Source organism: Macrobrachium rosenbergii, chromosome 48 (genome assembly GCF_040412425.1).
Source record: "Macrobrachium rosenbergii isolate ZJJX-2024 chromosome 48, ASM4041242v1, whole genome shotgun sequence".
NCBI lineage: Eukaryota > Metazoa > Arthropoda > Malacostraca > Decapoda > Palaemonidae > Macrobrachium > Macrobrachium rosenbergii.
In genome coordinates, this window is record NC_089788.1 from 41,741,886 (window position 1) to 41,764,026 (window position 22,141).

Genomic DNA, 22,141 nt, shown 5'->3' on the forward strand with positions numbered 1-22,141 from the left:
GGAGGGAGGAAAGAAAGTCTGGCATCGACTGGAGGTTCAGCACACCTGGTAACTCTTCCTGGCTTATAGAAGCCTATGGAAGGGAAACAAAACCTCTGACATAATGTGATTATTTAGCAGTCAGACTTCTGGGATTCCGTACAATGTGATGAGACAATGTAGGAGGAAGTTAAAGAACTATATCTGTAGATAACAAGCCTTCATGGCCACCAATAGTTTGCTGTCAATCCTCTCTCCCCTTGCTAGAGAGAGGAGGGATTTGCTTTTGCCAAAGTTTTATATTCGTGTAGAAATAAACAAAACTTAAACAAAAAGGCTGCAGTCCCATCTGTACAAGACCCGATCCAGCACATGATGGAATGATTTCTTTCATTCTCACTTTCATACCATCATCTTAGGTCAAATACAAACTGTCTCGCTAGGGGCACTGTATGAGTTAAACGTGTTGAGCAGCCACCACTGGACCCAACGAAAAAGTCCAAGGACCTGTGGGCAACATCCCGCAGATAGAAGGAAGTGAAGGTGGTCTGACGAAGCCATGTGCCAGCCTCCAAAATCCTTTGAACAGGCAAGTTCTTTTTAAATGCCAAAGAAGGGTGTAGCCCCCTAACATCATGTGCTCTTTCATGCACTGTGTTACAACTGGAGCGCGAAGTCAAACCATAGGCTTGTCAAAAGGTGATCGTATTCTTGGACACTTCTTTCTTGTTCCAGCCAGTGCTAAGGAAGTCTTCAGCAACCTGGTCGGGGAGGTGGCGAGTCCTTATCAGGTAGGAGCTTAGTGCTCTGACAGGGCAAATGAGCAATTCATCCGGATCATTATCAATAAAGTTATTAAGAGACAGAATTGAGAAGGAATCAAATCTATCATCATGACAAGAGGGGTTCTGGGTCTTACCCATGAATTCCAGGAAAAATTCGAAGGCTACAGACATCCAACCCCTCGTATGCTTGACATCACAAAATAGGCCATGAAGTTCACCAACTCGCTTCGAGGAGGCCAGAGCCAGCAGGAAAACCATCTTGAAAGTTAAGTTCCTATCTGATGCACGACACAGAGGCTCAAACAGGGCACAGTTGAGGCTGCCCAGTACCAAAGTCAGGTCCCAACTGGATGGTCTAAGCTCTTTTGGAGGACAAGACTGCTCAGAGCTCTTGAGAAGCATTGAGATCTCCCACGAAGAACAAAGATCTACATCTTCCATTCGTTAAACTGCACTCAAGGCAGCTCTGTAACCCTTGATGGAAGACACAGAAAGTTGTTTCCCTCTGTGGAGAAAAACAAAGAAGTCCGCTACCTGCTGAACAGAAGCTCTGATTGGAGAGAGACCCCATGGATGACACCAACCACAGTAAACGGCCCACTTACCTTGGTACACGGCTGAGGAAGATCTGAGATAGCCAGACATCTCTGATGCTGCTCTGCGAGAAAAGCCTCTCGCTCGGAAATACTGAACAGTCTCCAGCCATGAAGAGATAGGGACTCTACTGAGTGGTGGAATCTCTGGAAGTGCAGTTGACACAGAAGGTTGTGCCATGGAGGAATCTTTCTCGGAGCTTCTGACAGTAGAGTTAGAAGATCAGGGAACCATTCCGCGTGGGGCCACATGGGAGCAACTAGTGTCATTCTGAGGTTCTGAGAGGCCATTACCCTGTTCAGAACTTGACGGATCAGGCAATATGGAGGGAAGGCATAGACCTCCAGATTGTCCCAGGAGTGTTGCAGGGTGTCCTCCGCAACTGCATATGGATCTGGAGCCACGGAACAGAAGACCTCTAGTTTTCTGCTGAACCTCATTGTGAACAGGTCTATTGAGGGTCTTCCCCACAGATGAAAGAGCCTGTTTGTAATGTCCTGGTGCAGAGACCACTCTATTCCTATGACCTGACTCCGATGACTCAGATTGTCCGCCACTACGTTCCTCCTGCCCGGGATATACCTGGCAGAGAGAGCCACTGAATAATCCATCACCTATTGCTGAAAGAGCACCGTCAGGGAGTGTAGTTGGCGTGACACCAGCCCCTGCCCCCCCCGCTTGTTTACATAGGCCACCACCATGATGTTGTCTGACAAGAGCACCATGGAGTGCCCCATTACCCTCTCCTGAAACTGTTGAAGAGCTAGGAAGGCAGCCGTGCACTCCAGAATGGTGATGTGAAGCTGCCTCTTTTGTGTAGTCCACACTCCGGATGTTACAAGACCTTCTAAGTGTGCTTCCAAACCCTCGCACGAGGCATCTGAGAACAGGATCACCTCTGGAGGTGGAGAATGAAGAGAAACCCCTACAGCCAAGTTCCTGTCATCCAACCACCACGACAGGTACTCTCTTGCTTCTTGCATCAGCGGAACCAGAAAATGAGGAGGATCCCTTGCAGGGGACCAAAACTCTTTCAGCCTCCACTGCAGCGACTGAAGATGTAGACGACTGTGAGGGACCAACTTCTCTATGGAGGTTAACAGACCCAGCATCATTTGCCACTGACAAGCTGGTTGGGACTGCTCCAAGACGAAGGACTGAGCTACAGCCTTGAACTTTCCCATTCTCTGATCTGACGGGAAAACATTTGATGAGGCTGTATCTATGACCAAGGCCAGGTAAAGATCTTCTGACTGGGGAATAGATGTGACTTCTCCAAATTGACCTTGATGCCCAAGTTGCGAAAAAACTGAAGAAGACGGTCCCTGTCTTGGATTAGCTTTTCCTGAGACCCCACCAAGACCAGCCAGTCCTCAAGGTATTTGAGAAGGTAATCCCCTGGGAGTGGGCCCAAGATGAAACCAGGGTGCATACTCTGTTTGAAAAATTGAGGGGCTGTTGAGAGGCCAAAGCACAAGACTTTGAACAGGAAAACTGACTCCCCCGCCCCACCGCCCCTGCAGCTGAAGTGGAGAAACTTCCTGGAGGAAGGATGAATTGGGATCTGGAAATTGCATCCTTCAGGTCTATTGAAGGATAAGACCCAAACTGCTCATCAGGTAGTCCCAGCCTTCTATCCCTTCACCTTTAAAATAATTAATCATGTAAAGGCAGATTTTCAGAATTTTGTGGTAACTGGGAAGCGAGAGCCAATGGCAGAACTAAAGCCATTTCCCCCTCTCATCCCAGTGTCTGATAATTCTACTGAGGAAAAGGTAATGCTTGTCCTTCCTTTTGAAATGAAAAAGCTCCCTCTGAACGTGGCTACTCAACAGTTTGGGACCCCTATGAGAAAAATCTCAGAGGGGACAACCTTGGCCAAATTTCATGCTAGGCTTCACCTCCTCAGTATTATAACCTCTACTACCTCGCTGGAAGTTGCCATCAAAAGGCTTCCAGAATCTTCCAAAACAATTTTTGCTGTTGTGGCCAATCACTTTTGCAAACCCTATGGGAAGCATGCTATGATTTTCTAGAGTGTCACACAAAGGCTCAGATGGAAACATTGGAGGGCTCCAATATGTTACTTCCCAATGTAACCTCCTTATTACATTCTAACGCCTTCCATAAGGACCTTTTTGAGGAGTCTGTTGTGACGCAAGTCAATGAACAAGCCCGACAACAGAATTGCACAGTACACGTTCTCCTTGGAAAAGGGGAATCTGGGAAGCAAAGGACTCGAGAGTTTCCTTTTCCTAAACCAAAGGAGGTTCGCTGACTTTGAGTCATTCAAGTGTTCAGTCACCCTTAAAGGATTCTCTCAAAAACAGATGGGACAACAGTAGCAAAAGCAACTCCTGGAATGCCTACCAAAGGCAAAGGAAGAGGTGGAGCCCAATAGGAATTGTATAGTTGGGGGTCAGCTTCTACAGCATCACATGCAATGGAAGTCCTCCCCTTGGGGACACAGTATTATCTTCAACAGGGCTAGGGTGGAAATGGTCTCATCCTCCCCACCCCCATTTAAAGAGGTTTTTCCAAAAACCAGACCCCTCTTTAGAAGATTACGTGCAGAAGGCCCTTTTAAAGGGAGCCATAGAGAAACATGCTTATATCTGCCACCAAGCATGTCTCTTCAGTGTCCCCAAGAAGGATTCCTCCAAATGGAGGGTGATCTTTGACCTACCAAAATTGAACAAACGTGTTATTTGCCACAAGTTCTAGATGACTACTGTTGCCAAAGTGCATTCAATCATTCCACAAGAGACCTGAACCATTTCTATAGATCTGAGAGATGCATACTGGCACATCCCTATTGCTGTTCCCTTCTGCTCCTTCCTAGGATTCCGGATAGGGAAGGAAACGTACAGATTTAAAGTCATGCCCTTAGGGATAAACATTTCTCCAGGTTTTACAAAATTAGTAGCAGTAGTTGTCCGAGAACTCAGGAAAAAAAGGAATTCAACTGGTAGCCTACCTAGACAACTGGCTAATGTGAGGGCCCACCTAAAAAGAATGGTTTTCTAATAAACTGTAACAAATCCCGCCTTACACCCAGCAGATGTTTTCAGTGGCTGGGACTTTGTTGGGATACTCTTCACCAACAGTTGTCTCGTCCCACCAATACTCAAAACAAAATAAGGAAGGACCTGAAAAGGTTTCTTGCACAGCCCAGCATTTCCAGACACCAACTGGAATGTATGATGGGCCTGTTACAGTTCGTACCTGTGGTACACCCTATCCTTAGATTGTAACTAAAAAACTTAAACAAATTTTGGCTATTGCACACAAGAAAAAAAGATTTGTGATCAGCTTCATCAAAGGAATCAAAAAGTTGGGGAGATACTCTGGCCATGGACTTTGAAGGGGTCTCTGGAAAAACAGGTTACCCTGACTCCTCTGTCTGTACGAGTGATAACACACACGGATACCTCCTTGACAGGTTGGGGAAGTCACTAGGAGGATCATCAGGTAGCAGGGAGGTGGCCACCTGCTCTGAGGAAGTGTCATATAAACTTTCTGGAGCTGATGGCTGTTTTTCTGTCTCTCAGAAAACTGAAACCTCCAAAAGGGACACACATTTTGTTGGTCGTAGACAACAGGACTGCAATGTTCTGCATCAAGAGGTTGGGCTCACGTTCACCTCCTCTCAATAAAGTAATGCTATCCATCCTTCGGTTGATGCAAGCAATGAAGTCTCTCAATGTAACAGCAGACTCTCTACCAAGGAAAACAACAGGCTTGACATAGAGTATGTTAGACAATCACTCTTTTCAATTAATTGCCAACAACATGCTTCCACACCTGGAAGTGGATCTGTTTGCCACATGTGAGAACCACCAACTTCCAGTATATGTGTCTCTGAACCTGGACAATCAAGCAATAGCAAAAGATGCATTCCTAAAAGAATGGAACAAATGGAGGATGATGTACCTTTTTCCCCTACTGTCCCAGATTTCAAAGGCTTTGAACAAGATTCTAACCTTCAAAGGAACTGCTTACTTAATAGCCCTAAATTGGCCAAACAAGCACTGGTTCCTATTACTTCAACAACAGGTGAAGAACTCAATTCCATTACCATCTGCTGTTTTATCACAGACAGTAGGAGGGAAAGTCAGCTACGCATCCTCCTTTCTGAGCCGAGACTTTCAAGGGTGGATTTTTAAAATCTTGTCTACCGTGAAAATTACTTTCCCAACATTGCTAGGTACCTAGTGCAGAAACTACGGACATCATCTATTCGACAATACCAGTTCATATGGAAAGTATGGTTAGAGTGCAGTAAACACCCCAATTCACGGGGGATGCGTACCACAGCCCCCCTGTGAATAGTTAAAATCTGCGAATAGTTAACAACCCCCCCTCTAAAAATGCTTATAACTGCCTATCTTGAAAGTTCAAATACCAAATGTATACCTTAAACTAGCACCCTTCATCAAATATACCTCAAACTATTATCTTATCACTGCATTAATCATGGAAATTATATTATTAATATCATTTCAGTCATTTTCAACATTTTACCCTTAAGAATATATATGCACATACTTCTAGCCCTTCTATTTTAACACAATTCTCTTTTAAATTTATAGTCATACTCATTTTATTCAAGGTTTTCTTACCTATTAACAATGGTACATCAACCTGAAAAATTTCTCTTCAAATAAAACTTTTTGTTTTTCAATATCACTGGTATTTCCATTACTCCTTTTGATTTGTATGATGACTCACCAAAATTAAATACTTTATTAAACTCTATTATTATCATTCATTCTCTTTAATTCTCCCTTATTCAAACCCACGACAATGTGTGCTAGTCACAATTTCCCACAAACTATCGATTTTCATCCTGTGTCTAAAATCGCATCAACCTCTTCCCAAGATTCTTCCAATATTTTACTAGCTTCTCCCTTATACACTTTTTCCTCTTCTTGTCCATTTTCTAGTTTCTTCTTATTTTGAAAATTCTGAGGGCAATCCCTAGCCCAATGCCATTCCGATTTGCATACTGCACATGTTAGTTTCCCTTCTCTATTTATAGGATTTCTTCTGCCGCTACCTTGATTCCATTTTCCAAGATATCTTTAGTTTTCTCTCTCTCTCCCAAAATTCGCATAGCCTTTTATTCTTTCCATTAACTGTGACACTGTTCCATATTCCAACTTTCCTTGACCACAAGCTGTTAATACCATTTGTTTTTTATTGTCTGCGAGATTTGCTTGTTCTAATACATGAAGACCTTTTGCTTCTCATTCAAGCATGATTTTCCCTATCATTCTACTACACTGATTCTGCCTCCTCATACCTAATTATAAAATCTCTCATTTTTTCACTAGATTCTATTTCTATTTTAAAATAATTTTCCACATTACTGTAATTTTCCATTAGAGTATCTTTCAGTTATAATTCATCTAGTTTGGATAAGATTATCTTTGAACCCTCTTTATGTTCATTTCTATCTTTCCATTCTGTCACTTCCAAAGCTTTTCCTTTTAAGCTCATTCTTATCTCTATCCCTGGATATTTCACTTCTCCACACACCACAAGCCAATCTTCAATTTGTCCTCTCCATCCTTTATACTCACCCTGTATCCTGCAAAATCTCAGACATTCTCTTCTCCATTTCCATTCCATCCCCAAATGCTTGCTGTCAGATCCGTCCACTTCTGACTAACCATGCTCTGCTACCACCTACCACTGTTTCCGTTGCACTTCTTGTCCAATCCAGCTCACAACCACAACAAACAAACAAAAGGTTGACTTACAAACCAACCAACAAACCACAAATGAGAGCTTTCTTAGCCTTACGCCACCAAGACTTGCGCCATTTCAAACATATGGAGCAGGCTGCTTTAAAAACATGTAATAAAATTAACAGTGTACTTTGTAAGCATTTCTTAAATGTATAATGCATATACCTACTTCACTAACCGCAGAAATAAAAATAAAAAAATAATGATTAAATTTATAAAACTGACAGATAACCAGCATAGACGACTTTCCCTCCTACTGTCTGGGATAGAACAGCGGACATTAGTGGAATTGATCTTATCGCCCATTGTTGGAGTAGTAGGAACCAATGCCTGTTTGGCCAATTTGGGGCAATTAAGTAAATTGTTCCTTTGAAGGTTAGAAGCTTGCTCAAAACCTTCGAAATCTGGGACAATGGAGGAAAAAGGTATATTGTCCTCCATTTGCTCCAGTCTTGCCGTTGCTTGACTGTCCAAGTTCGGAGACATACACTGGGAGTCTGTGATTCTTGTATGTGGCAAAGAGGTCCACTTCCGGTTGTGGAAGCATGTTGGCTATTGTTTGAAAAGAGTTTTTGTCCAACATCCACTCTGTCGAGGCTGTCGTTTTCCTTGATAAAAAGTCTGCTATTACATACCCTGTGAGGTGAATTGCAGAGAAGTACCAATTCACTGCTTCGCTATCCAAAGGATGGCTAGCAATATCATGTTGCAAGGAGATGAATGTGATCCCGACCTCTTCATGCATGACATTACATTCATGTTGTCTAGAACCAACAAAATATGTCTCTTCAGGAGGTTTGAGTTTTTGAGAGAGAAAAAGACAGCCATCAGCTCACGGAAATTGATATGACACTTCCTCAGAGTAGCTGACCACCTCCCTACCACCTGACGATCCTCCCAATGTCCTCCCAACCTGTCAACGAGGCATCTGTGTGTATTGTCACTCTTACAGATGGAGGAGTCAGGGTGACCTGTTTCACCTGAGATTCCTTGCAGGTCCGAGGCCAAGGTATCTCCCCAACTTTGTGATTCTTTTAACGAGGTCAGTCTCGCATCTTTTTTCTTGCATGCGATAGCCAGAATTTGTTCACATATTTTAATTGCAATCTGAGTATTAGATCTATTACTGACGTGAACTGCAGCAGGCCCATCATACGTTCTAATTGCCATCTGGAAACTCTGGGCTGTGCAAGGAATGTTTTAGGTCTTTCCTTATTGTGTTTTGAGTATTGATGGGGAGAGACAACAGGCCCTGAAGAGTATCCCAACACAGTCCCAGCCACTGAAGGCGGGATTTTTTCCAGTTTATTATACAACCTTATGACTGTAGTCTGTTGACCCCTTCCTGATGGCCACCAACGGGTCCCCCATCCTCTCCTACGGCACCCGGCTCCTGTCGATCTCCATCCTTGGCCGGAGGTATTTGTGAAACTTCGTCGTCGCGGACGTAAGGACCCGGCTCCTGGGTGCGGATTCTCTCACCCACTTTGGGCTGGCAGTCGACGTCGGTCGCAAGTGTCTCCTCGATACTTACTCCTGCCAGTCCCTCCTGTTGGCAACGGGACCCAGCGCGCCTACCATCTGCTCCGTTGCCTCCCACCAATATGCCCAGCTGCTGAAGGAGTTCCCCGACGTATTCAGGCCCGAGCTCCGTCAGGTACCCGGGGCCCCAAAACATGTCATCTACCATCACATAAAGACGAAGGGGCCCCCTGCACATGCAAAGTTCCAGAGGCTTCCCCCTCGGTGCCTTCAGGAGGCCAAGGACGCCTTCACCGAGATGGAGCGGATGGGCATATGCAAGAAGGCCTCCAGCCTGTGGGCCTCTCCCCTCCACATGGTGCAGAAACCGGATGGCTCCTGGAGACCCTGCTGCTACTACAGGAGGCTCAACCTTGCAACTGAACCTGACCATTACCCTCTGCCGAACATGCAGGACCTCACAGCCTCCTTCCACGGGGCCAAAATATTTTCTAAGTTGGATCTTTTAAAATCTTACTTTCAGGTACCAGTTGCTCCAGAGGATATCCCAAAAAAACGCCATCATCACGCCCTTCGGGTCCTACGTCTTCGCCTTCTCCATCTTCGGCCTGAGGAATGGGGCGACTTTCCAGCGGCGGATGGACAGCATCCTGGGGGACCTGAAGTTCTGCGTCTGCTACGTGGATGATATCCTTATATTTTCCAGGTCCCATAAAGAGCATCAGAGGCACATCCGGTCAGTCCTGCAGCTCCTGTAGGAGAACGGCCTCGTCGTCAGATTTGACAAGTGCACCTTCGGCGTCGAGAAAGCTGACTTCCTAGGGCACGAGATATCCCCAGATGGCGTCCGCCCGCTCACATCAAAGGTCGCAGCCGTCACCAGGTTCCCCGTCCCCACCTCTGTCAAGGCCGTCCAGGAGTTCCTCGAGATGGTAAATTACTACAGGAGGTTCATCCCCGGGATCGCACATACCATGGCCCCCCCTGATGGAGATCCTGAAGGGCCAACCAAAATCCTTAGTGTGGGGACCCAACCAGCAGCAGGCCTTCTCCCTGACGAAGGCTGCCCTCGCCGAGGCAACTGCCTTGGCCCACCAGGATCCCAGCGCTCCCCTCCAACTGACAACGGATGCCAGTAGTGTCGCCTGCGGAGCTGTCCTGGAGCAGATCGTCGACAGCACCCCCCCTCAATCGCCTTCTTCAGCAAAAAGTTCAACCCGCGGAGGCCCGCTACAGCACCTTCAACAGGGAACTCTGCGCAGCGTACCGGGCGGTCCGGCACTTCAAGCTCCTCCTGGAGGGTACGTCCTTCACAATCTACACGGACCACCAGCCGCTGGTTCACGCCTTCACCAAGCAGGGGGACGCATGGTCTTCTAGGTAGCAGCGACACCTCGCGACCATCGCATGGTTCACCTGCTCAATCAAATACCTCCCCAGCAGGGAGAACCCTGTAGCAGACGCCCTCTCCAGAATCAAGCTCAACGTGGTGCAGCTCGGGATCAACTACGAGGACCTCGCCCGGGAACAGGCTCCCGACCCGGAGACTCCAGCCTACCGCACCGCCATCACGTCTCTGAAGTGGAGGGATGTGGCCCTCGCCCCTGGGGGACCAAAACTCCTCTGCGATGTCAGCACCGGCCAGCCGCGGCCCCTGGTGCCCGCCACCCGCCGCCACCAGGTGTTCAATGTCATCCACGGGCTGTCCCACCCCTGGCAGGACGACGGCCAAGCTGCTGACAGAGAAGTTCGTCTGGCAAGGAATGCGGAAGGACGCGAGGACTTGGGCGAGACAGTGCCTTCGGTGCCAAACTAGCAAGATAGGTCGTCACACCGAGTCTGGAGTAGGTGAGTTTCCATAGCCGGGGCGGCGGTTCGGCCACATACACATCGACGTCGTCGGCCCTCTTCCCCCATCAGGCGGGGCCAGATATCTCCTGACGATGGTCAACCACTCAACCAAGTGGCCCGAAGCGACGCCCATGCAGGAAGCCACCGCCAGTGCGTGCGCCAAGGCCCTCCTCTCCAGCTGGATCAGCCGGTTCGGCATCCCGGACCACATAACCACTGACAGGGGCCCTGCCTTCCTGTCCGAGTTGTGGTCCGCCCTGCCACGCCTGCTGGGGACATCTCACCACACCACCATCACTTACAACCCCACAGCCAACGGCTTGGTGGAGAGGTTCCACAGGTCCCTGAAGGCGTCCCTCATGGCCCGCTGCACCGCTGAGGATTGGAAATACCAGCTGCCTGGGTTGTCCTCGGGCTGAGAACCGCCCCCAGAGCCAACGGCGACCCACCCGCAGCGGATAAAATCTACGGGGAGCCCCTCGTAGTCCCGGGCGAACTGGTCACGGAGGACCGCCACAACCCGTCAGTCCAGAGGCTTCGCGACATAGTCGGCAAGTTCGCCCCCCTGTAAGCGGACATACTGTATACCAACAGGTCAGTTGCCTTCAAGCCTCCTGGCTTGTCCTCCATCACTCACACCTTCGTTAGGGATGACTCCGTCCGCCCACCGCTGACCAGGCCCTACAAGGGGCCCTTCCGCATGCTGGAGAGGAACAACAAGGCTTTCCGTCTCGCCCTTCACAGAAAAGACGACTGGGTGTTGATCGACTGCATCAAGCCCGCCCTCCTGGAGGAGGAAACAGACGTCACTGCACCGCACCCTCTGCCTGAGCAGTCGTCTCTGCAGCTGGGCCGCCGCAGAAGGTGGTCATGAGGCTGCCGCAGGAGGAGGTCACGAGGCCGCTGCAGAAGGAGGTCACGAGGCCGCCCCCGCAAACATCCGCCCACACCCGCAGCCAGCCGCTCCCACACACAGCGCAACTCACCGCTCACTTCGCGTAGTCGTGGCACTCTTCAGTGCCCCGGCAGATGCGTGGATTAATCAGACGTTACCCACGTCTTGGGGGGGGGGAATATTTGTAAAGTCCCCGCTAAGCAGGTCTTCTATGATGGCGACCCGTTTTCTAGGCCGCTCTTAAGATAACGGGTCATCCAGGATCGGCCATACCCAATCATTTAAACTGATCTATGTAAATATTTACCTGTTACTAACTTGTATGGCATATGTTTCTTTTGCTCATGTCATCAACTTCATTATTGTTCATTTTTGCAACTCAGTGTATTTATTCATTGTATTTACTGTATTGTTAAATGTTACTGACCTCAGGTCACCCTGGTTCTCAGTGTATTCCTCAGCGTGACATCAGTCCGCCGCTATATAAACTGCCTGTGTCCTCAATAAATCAGCAGTAACTTTCTCCTGCTCGTTTCTTTAGCACCTCTTAAAGGTTCAATAAAATAACTTAGTTTTTTACGACTTGGTAGCATATCTGTAAGGCTACACACTAGTACGGTCTTATGCAGCCTATATCCTTAAAGGTGATATAAACCTACAACAGGCAGTAGCCTAACCAGATTAAGAAGGAACCCCTTCTTAAGGAATATCCTACAATTAGCCTAAAACAGCGATGGCTGAATATCAGGTAAAAGGGTAGTCTCGGCAATGTAAAACAGAAAACCAGATTATAAGAGGATAATTTTCTGTATAGTTTATATCCTTAAGTTTTAAAAAAGCCTAGAATAGGTTAAGCGAGAACCTTCCAAGAAATCCTCTATTCTTAGCCTAATGTACATTATACCAGAAACATTAACCTAAGCTAAATAAAACAGTAGTTTGGGCTACTTAAACAAATTAGTTCATAGCAGTTAGTGTGAATGGCATGAAAATTAGAATTAAAAAATTCACTTAGCTACTGCAAAGGACTAACAGTGTATAAGTATGAAAACTAAACTAAACCTTAGAAGGTTCAACATTGATATTTAATTAAATGTATTACAACTGCACACTTGCAATCAAGTTAACCTGTAATATGGAAACTATATGAGAAACTACAGAAGTGTCCCTCACTTGAAAACAATTAATACTAACTAGCTTCTAATAACAACTTGTTTTATATCACTACAGAGCCACCATTAGGCAGGATCCTCAGCTCAAGTGTTCTGTAGCAAATTGCTCGGTTCACTTTTAGCCAGTGGTTACGGCCCATACCACCTGCCGTGAGCATAGTCCTTGTAAAAAACAAGGAAATTTTGCGTTGGTTGCCAGATGTGGGCGAGATTTTGTAGTATGCTCCTGGCAGCAAGTTTTAAGGATGAAACAGCTCCTTTTAAGCTCTCTCGATGGGTCCTAGGGTTCAGTAGGGGTCAGGGAGGGGGAGATTATATCTTTCCGGCAGCAGATATCTAACCCTTTCTCAGAACAACATCAATGTTTGGGCCAAAACCCAGTAACATCAGTCCCTAATAACTGCCTACATTAAGACTGACTGGGAAAGGGTTTTAGAGGGGTGGGGGAGGCCTCAAGAAGTTTCCATGGCCTGGGGAGGTCAGATGGCTTGGCACCATTGGAGGGGAGGGGCAGTAAGGCTGGGTGAAGGAAGGCTCAGAGATGTTGTTTTGGAAGATGGGTGGAGGTGGGGGGGGGCAATTTCTAGGGCTGGGAGGGGGTGGGGATGCAGTGTTGGATGGGTGAAGAGGGTTAGGCACACCTGACTTGATAGTTTATTTGGGTTCGTGTTTTCATGTTTACAATATAGTAATTCACGTTTCATGAAAGGATATACAGTATACAGTATGCACATACAGAATATTAACCTAGGTATGTTTAAATCAAAGTCTATGTATAACACACACTCCACTTTTTATTTACATTTTATGCTATAGTATTCTTGTTTATATTTTTACGGTATTTTCTCATTTTTTAATCTATCAAACCAAAATATAATCATACTCAGAGTCAACTACACTTATAATGAAATGCAGTACAAGAAATCAGCCAAAGCAAAAAATATGACAACACGTACCTACTGTATGTATGTACACACTCATTTGATGGCACTGCGAACTTCCTGGAGTTTGTTTAGTTTCATGTTCTTATGTTTATGGTAAATTAATTGATATTTTATTCAAGTATATGTACACTACTGACATATGGTATATGGTAGAGAGAGAGAGAGAGAGAGAGAGAGAGAGAGAGAGAGAGAGAGAGAGAGAGAGAGAGAGAGAGAGAGAGAGAGAGAGAGGTAGGTATTATTACATTAAAGCTTAATACAGTAACACTCTCTCTTACACTGTTTTGTTTATATTTTAAACTACAGTATTCTCATTTATATCTTTACTGTATTTTCTCATTGTTTTGTTTTTGTTTTACAAACCAAAGGATAATGCAATTATGTGCATAGGGTACGTATGTATGCCCACACTCATTCCATGCCATCGGTGAACTTGGTTGTGAGATTCAAGACAACAGGTCTGGGTATGACTGATTTATTTCTTGTTTCAGATTTAGCTGGCCTTGTAACACCACGGGCTCTTGCTCCTAGAGCAGCCCGTAGGACTGATTTACTTTTCGGAAGCCAGGTATACATCAAGGAATGCGGACGGAAAGGTGGTCACCAACCTGCAGATCCCATGTCATGCATTTGGGCAAGCATCTGTGTTTGTTAGGTGACATATAAATGAGAATAATTCGTGTTACAATAACATACAGAAGTGGTTACATACATCGGCAGAAAGGCCGGACAATAATACGTATGGAGAGATATATAAAAATATGAAATAATAACAGGTAATATACCTAATGTGATTAATGCAGAAATGAAGAGGCGCTTGACGTCTTTACAAGTACTCCCCCTCAACAAGACAATGATTACAGAGATAATTATTGGATGACATGAAAATTAATCATGGAGGCGCTGGGGGAGCAGGAGATGAACCTTTCTCTTGGAGAACTGTGGGCAGGGGGCAACGTCGACTGCTGGATCTTCCACAGTGCGGCCTCTGGGGTGCCCATGGCCCCTCCTTGGGGGGGCGGCGGTATGTCTGCAGGCGCATTTTGAGGGGGGACCCTGGGACGTCTGCCTGCCTCCTCTCAGATTTCGCTGTCTACCAGGAATGCTGGTTTCAGCATGTTGATGGAAACCCAATCCTCCCGGCCGTGGATGTTGATGAGATACGCCTTGGTGGTAGGGCCTGGTCAAGGGTGGGCGACGGGCGTCTATCCTGATGAAGACATAAGTGCAGGAATCCAGGCCGACTGGGCGGTGTCTGTGCTGTCGGCTGATGGCGGGAAGAATTCCCCTGGAACAGCTAGTGTTTCTCCGTAGAGCTTTTCTGCAGGGGACACATCACCATCTGCCCTCGGTGCGGTGCAGAGACCCAGCAGGACCCAGGGGAGCTGGGCCTTCCAGTTTTCGTCGGTGCAACGGTGCAACGTGCCATTAGAGCTGCCTTCAGTGAGCGGTGTGCCCTCTCTGCCATGCCATTTGCTGCAGGGTTGTAGGCCGTCGTGCTGTGAAGTGTCGTACCCATCAGGCTTGCCAGGGAGACCCAGAGTTCTGACAGGAATGCTGAGCCCCTGTCCGCAGTAAAGCTGTCTGGCACCCCGGAGCGGCTGATCCAACTGGAGAGGAGGGCTTCTGCGCAGGATCCTGTTGACGCCTCCTCCATAGGTGTCACCTGTGGCCAGCGAGTGGAGCGATCTATGACTGTCAGGAGGTACCTGGCGCCCCCAGACTGAGGTAGAGGCCCAAGGACATCTGTGTGGATGTGGCCGAAGCGCTGACAAGGTTGAGGGAAATCACCAATGCCTGATTTTGTGTGCCTTGCGATCTTCCTGGTTTGGCATGGGATACAGCTCCTCGCCCACTGGCGGGCGTCCTTCCTGATGGCGTGCCACACGAACATTTCCATCATCAGGCGCGCTGTTGTACGCCCTGATGGATGGGAGAGGCCGTGAATGATGTCGAACGTCTTCTTCCTCCATGAGACGGGGACCAGGGGATGGGGGCAGCTGGTGCTTGTGTCGCAGAGAAGCGTTGCGCCCGAATCTCCCAAGGTCACATTCTCCCACTTGAGTGCCGTCAGTGCTGTCCTGTAAGCTGCCGTTTCCGGGTCTGCTGCTTGCTCCCTTGCCAGGTCCTTGTAGTCTATGCCGAGGTGGAGGGAGTTGATTTCTGCCCGTGATAGGGCGTCGGCTACTGGATTCTTCCTGCCGGGGACGTAGGTGATGGTGCAACCAAACTCGGAGATGGCTGCCAAGTGTCGCTGCTGCCTTGCCAGCCACGCGTTGCCCGCCTTCACGAATGCGTGCACCAGGGGCTTGTGGTCCGTGAGGATGGTGAATTGAGTACTGTCAAGCAGGTATTTGAAGTGCCACACAGCCTGGTAGATTGCGAGCAGCTCTCTGTCGAAGGCATTGTGGCGGGTCTCTGCCGGCGACAACTTGTGACTGAAGAAGGCTAGAAGTAAGGGGGCGCCGTCGACTATTTGCTCGAACACTGCCCTGCAGGCGACGTTGCTGGCGTCGGTGGGGAGTCTCAGGGCAGTGGTGGGGTTATGATGCGTCAAGGTGGCGGCACTCGCGAGGGCTGTCTTTGTCTCTTCGAATGCCTGTTGCTGCAGAGTGTCCCACGTCAGCGTTTTTGGCTTGCTCTTCAGGACTACTGTCAGGGGAGGTTCCCTACCTTTAGAGCGACGTCATTTTGAGCGATGTCGTTTTGAGCGATGTCATATTGGGCGAAACGGTTTTGAACGATACAATAAGAGCGAATGGTATTTTGAAGGTTTATTTTAAGCGAATATAAGATGATGTTTTTTCGTTACTAGGAACAAGCGGTTATTCAGCTTAATGGCTGTTAAGTCGTTTTACATTATTAGGAACAAATGGTTTGTTTATTTTTCATTTATTTTCTTATTCTGGAAATTCAACACAGTTTATTATTCAGTTCAACCCATCATGGAGATTCTAGTTTCTAGTCGTGGTAAAAACAAAATTGCTTAAAATGGATTTATTTATCGGAAGGATAAAGCTACACAAACGACGATTTCTTGGCGGTGTGAAGTGAAAGGCTGCAAAGGGCGGTTGAGCACCATGTTGGAGTATGAAAGAGACAGAAATTGCAGAGAGAGAGGAGAACACTCGCATACACCCCAACCTGTTAAAGTCAGTGAGGAAATGTGATGTCATAAGAGGCTTTGAAGCCATACGAAATATGGAAAATTACGATGAATGCCTTGACGATGTTTTTGATTATTTCGAAGATAACTATCTTGGGCGCCCATTGACAAACAACCGTAGAAGAAGGCCTAAATTCCCGTTACCTTGGTGGAATGTCTATAACAGAGTTCAGTCGGATCTCCCGCGTACAAATAATTCTGTGGAGGGGTGGCACAATGCTTTTCAAGGCAGTCTGTCTTGCTGTCACCCGACAGTTTGGCTCTTAATAGAGGCTTTAAGAAGGGAAGAGAGCCTACAAAGAACTAAATATTTTGGAATAATTTCCGGAGAACCGAGACGTAAGAAAACAAAATATGATGCGATGGAAAAAAGAATTAAAAGCATAATTGATTCTAGAGATACCTTAGATATTACTACTTTTCTGAGACACCTTTCCTACAATATTACATTTTGATTAAAAGCTTCCAGAATGTATATACAGTATTTTCTCCATGGATTATATATCCCTTAGTTTTAATTATCACAAAAATAAGTATTTGTTATTTGAAATATTTTAATAAAAATCACCTTATATCTCAGTTATTTGATATATTTTAATAAAAGTGTTATTTGAGAAAAATGTAATAAAAACGACCTTATCTTTTTATTTATCGAAATATTATATTTTCATGTAATCTTTGTAAATGGTTATTAGATACTTGTTAATAAAAAGACGAGTGAAAAATTCTATTATTATTTTCAACTTTGTATCGCTCAATTTGTGATATATTTAACAGTGCGAGTTCGATCAATCTGACATCGCTCAATTGGTATCGCTCAATATGACTTATTTGATACTTCTCCCAAAATGACATCGCTCTAAACGACATCGCTCAAAATGACTTCGCTCAAACGACTGGGCACGGTCAGGGGATACATGATGCGGGATGAAACGGCAATAGTAGTTCACCATGCCAAGGAACTCTTGAAGGGTCTTGATTGTCTGCGGTGTTGGGAACTTTTCTATTGCTTTCACTTTTGAGGCCATGGGGCGCACTCCTGCTGGGAGATCTCGTGTCCGAGGAAATCTATTTTTCCGCCCTGAATGTGCATTTGCTGAACCTGATGACTAATCTGTTCTCCTGCAGGCATTTCAGGATGGCGCGGATGTGGCAAAGGTGTTCCTCTGGGGACCTGGAGAAGATAAGGATGTCGTCTATGTAACAGACGCAGAAGGGCAGGTCCCTAAGGATGGTGTCCATCAGGTGTTGGAATGTGGCCCCCGCGTTCCCGAGGCCGTAGGTAGAGTAGGAGAAGGTGTACGTCCCAAACGGCGTGATGATGGCTGTCTTCGGAACGTTGTCAGGATGCACAGGAACCTGAAAGTATGATTTAAGCAAGTCCATCTTAGTGAAGACCTTGGTCCCGTGGAGGGTGCTTGTCAGGTCTTGCACATTCGGTAGGGGGTAGTGGTCTGGTGTGGTAACTACATTCAGACGATGGTAGTCTCCTGCAGGGCCTCCAGGAGCCATCTGACTTCTTTACCATTTGTAGGGGAGACGCCCAGGGGCTCAGTGCTTTGGTACAGACGCCCATTTGCTCCATCTCAGCGAAAGCCTGTTTGGCGTCTTGTAGCTTTTGGGGGGGCAGGCAACGGAACTTGGCATAAGTTGGGGGGTCCATTGTAGTTATGTGGTGGAAGATGCTGTGCTTGTCCCCGGCCCCCGGCAACTGGCGGAGCTCTGGTTTAAAAACTTCCAGGAACTCCTGGAGGAGGGTGGCTTAATTGTTGGAGGCTGTGAAGCAGACAGCAGGCATCCCCGGTCTAGTGGAGAGTGGTCGGGAGCGGCAGGTTCCAGTGTTGGGGAGGCACTGCCTGCCGACGTCGACCAGGAGTCCATGGTGTCCCAGGAAATCGGCGCCCAGGAGGGGGAACTTGACCTCCGCGATGATGAAAGGCCAGTGGTAACTGTGGCCCAAGATGGAGATTGTGCGAGTTGTGGTTCCATAGCAGCGGATGGGGGTTCTGTTCACGGCTAACAGGGAGGGAGTGGAGTTAGCAGTCCAGGTGTGGTCCTCCTCCGACGGCGGGAACACCGACTGCATAGCCCCTGTGTCAACTAGCAGGCACTGCTTTGATATTTCATCCCTGATGAAGAATCTTGTTGGTCGGGAGACGTTGTCTTTTGCGGCCACTGCTGTTACTTGTGGCGGCCCTTCTTGTTTTGGTGAAGGAATGGAGGGGATCTGCAGTTCTTGGTGCTGGGGCCGAATCTCCTGTGGAAGTAGCACCACGCCGGGTACGTCCGTAACCTCTGCTTCCTCGGCGGTGCCTTCCTCTTGTAGATCGCGTTTATGTTTTCTGGGTCTTCATCCTCCGTCGTCAGGCTACAGTAGACGAGGGCGACAGCATGTTTGGAGGTTCTAGTGGCCTTGTGGATTTTCTGTGCGACATCGACCAGCTTGTCCATGGGAAGGGCGTCGGCGTCTTTTATTTGGTTCCTCACCTCCTGCGGAAGGCGCCGCAGGAATATTGCTTTTGTCAGGCTGATTTCCTTCCTGCGCCCGTCTGCGTTGATGCCTGGTAGTGTTACCAGACCTCGCAGTTCATCCTAGGTGTCCCTGGGTGATGCTTCCCCTAGGGGTTGGGTCACCAGGTCTAGTGCACTCTGTGCTCTCTCGGGGACGGGCATGGAATATGTTTGTATCAGCTTGTCTCGCAAGGCCGAGTACGTGACCTTGTCTGGCTACGAGTCAAGCCATGGGGAGATTTTGTTGAAGACCTCTTTAGATAGCGTCGTCATGGTAATGTCTGCCTTAGTCTTCTCATCTGTGATGCGTGCCACGCGGAAGTGAGCATTAGCGCACAGAAACCAAGATACTGTGTTTTGGCGTGAAAACGGGGGAAGCTTCACCGCATCTGGCTTTGTGGGCGAAAGGGGCACGCAGACGATTTCTGCGTTTCTGGATTCGCATTATAATCCAGACTTTGCCATCTTTACTGTCACACACCAAAACACGAGTACGTGCCGTATTTAGTCCGCTAATGGTGTTAGAATTCAAGTGGTTGATGTGAGTCATGAATGGTGAGGGCCAAAACCGTTCAAAATGCCAAAACGTACCCTTGTGGGAACGCCGTTATTAGTCCGTTAAGTGCATGGGGTTTCTCTGAGGAAGGAGCTTTCAGAGGCCTAGACTGTGTCCCCGTTTTGAGTCCGCTAAAGGCTCTCTAAAGGTAAATGGGCTGTATTTAGTCTGTTAATGGCTGGGCCAAAACCGCATGTTTACCTGTCACTCTGGGGTCACAAGTTGTGAGATTCAAGACGACAGGTCTGGGCATGACTGATTTATTTTTCGGAGAAGCCAGGTATACATCGAGGAATGTGGAAGGAAAGGTGGTCACCGACCTGTGGATCCCATGTCACGCATTTGGGCAAGAATTTGTGTTTGTTAGATGACATATAAATGAGAATAATTCGTGTTAAAATAAACGTACAGAAGTGGTTACGTACATCGGCGGAAAGGCTGGACAATAATACGTATGGAGAGATATACAGAAATATGAAATAATAACAGGTAATATACATGACGTGATTAATGCAGAAATGAAGAGGTGCTTGACACCTTTACATGGTAAAGCCCGTTTGGTTTTGTCTTGCCTACATATGAAATTAGCATTTTCAATATTTTTATGGTGATTAGAAATGAAATATCAACAGTGATATAATATTCTCTTTTGTACAGTTAGGATGTTTGATAATCTTACTTAAGAGTCAACAAAACTTGTAATAAAAATGGTACAGTAAATCAAGCAAAGCAAAAAAAAAAAAAAAAAATGGTAACATGTAAGTAAATATGCATGCACTCATTCAGTGGCACCGTGAACTTCCTGAGTTTTAGTTTTGTGTTTTTATGTTTATGATACAGTAACACACATTTCATTAAAGGATATGTACAATACTGAGAGAGAGAGGAATTGAGGTATGTTTACATCGGTAAAGAAATGAATTGGAAAAAAGCTGATTTGTGATTTTGAGGGATTTTACTTTAACATAAAGTATGTTAGTTTAACCCTTAAACGCTGAGCCTCTATTTACAAAAACGTCTCCCGTATGCCGGCGGCGTTCGGGAGCTAGCGCCGAAGCGGAAAAAAAGTTTTTTTCAAAAAATCACAGCATGCTTAGTTTTTAAGATTAAGAGTTCATTTTTGGCTCCTTTTTTTCTCATTGCCTGAAGTTTAGTATGCAACCATCAGAAATGAAAAAAATATCATTATCATATATAAATATTGGAATATATGACAGAGAAAAAAAAAATCATATATAATTGTATACAAATCGCGCTGAGTTACTTTTTTTTAGTTGTATTGTACACTAAATTGCGATGATTTTGGTATATAACAGATTGTAAAACGATTAAAGCAACACAGAAAATATCACAAAATGATGCATGAATTCATAACGCTCGGACGTAAAAAAAGTTTTTTTTTCAAAAATTCACCATAAATCGAAATATTGTGCAAGAGACTTTCCAATTGTTTCAAAATGAAGGAAATTGATTGAATATTACTAGACTGTAAGTTTTTTTAGCTTACAATTGCATTTTTTTACCATTTCAATCGAGTTAAAGTTGACCGAAGGTTGATTTTTTCTATTTATCGTTATTTATATGAAAATATTTCAAAAATGGTAAAAGCTAAAAGCATGATTTATTTTTTGTTGTATTTTACATGAAATTGCGCACATTTTGATGTATAACGCCTTATGTAACGAATAATATAAAACGGCGAAAAAATTACGACGAGGTGACTCAAGAAATGCTAGGATTTTCAGCGGAGTTCGCGCGCGCGGATGGAAGGAAAAAGTTTTTTTCAAAAATTCACCATAAATCGAAATATTGTGCCAGAGACTTTCAGTTTGCTGCAAAATGAAGGTAAAGGATGGATTGTTACTAGAATGTAAGAATTTTGGGTTACGATTGCGTTTTTAGAGCATTTCGGTCGAGTCAAAGTTGACCGAAGGTTAAAATTTTGTCAGTTATAGTGATTTAAATGAAAATATTTCAAAACTGTTAAAAGCTAAAAGAATGATTTATTTTTTGTTGTATTCTACATGAAATTGCGCACATTTTGATGTATGACACTTTATGTAACGCCTAATATAAAACGGCGCGAAAATTACGACAAGGTGACTCAAGAAATGTAAGGATTTTCAGCGGAGTTCGCGTGCGCGGATGGAAGGAAAAATTTTTTTTAAAAAATTCACCATAAATCGAAATATTGTGCCAGAGACTTTCCGTTGGTTGCAAAATGAAGGTAAAGGATTGACTGTTACTAGAATGTAAGAATTTTGGCTTACGATTGCGTTTTTCGAGCATTTCGGTCGAGTCAAAGTTGACCGAAGGTCAAAATTTTGTCACTTTTCGTGATTTAAATTAAAATATTTCAAAACTGTTAAAAGCTAAAAGAATGATTTATTTTTTGTTGTATTCCATATGAAATTGCGCACATTTTGATGCATAACACTTTATGTAACGAATAA

The 22,141-nt window shown here is 45.9% G+C and overlaps 1 protein-coding gene across 2 annotated transcripts in view; it reads right to left on the reverse strand.

Annotated features, from left to right (window-relative positions):
- Positions 1-22,141, reverse strand: part of LOC136831361 (acid ceramidase-like) — a 265,053-nt gene that overhangs the window by 39,256 nt on the left and 203,656 nt on the right. The gene's annotated exons all lie outside the window — the stretch shown is intronic.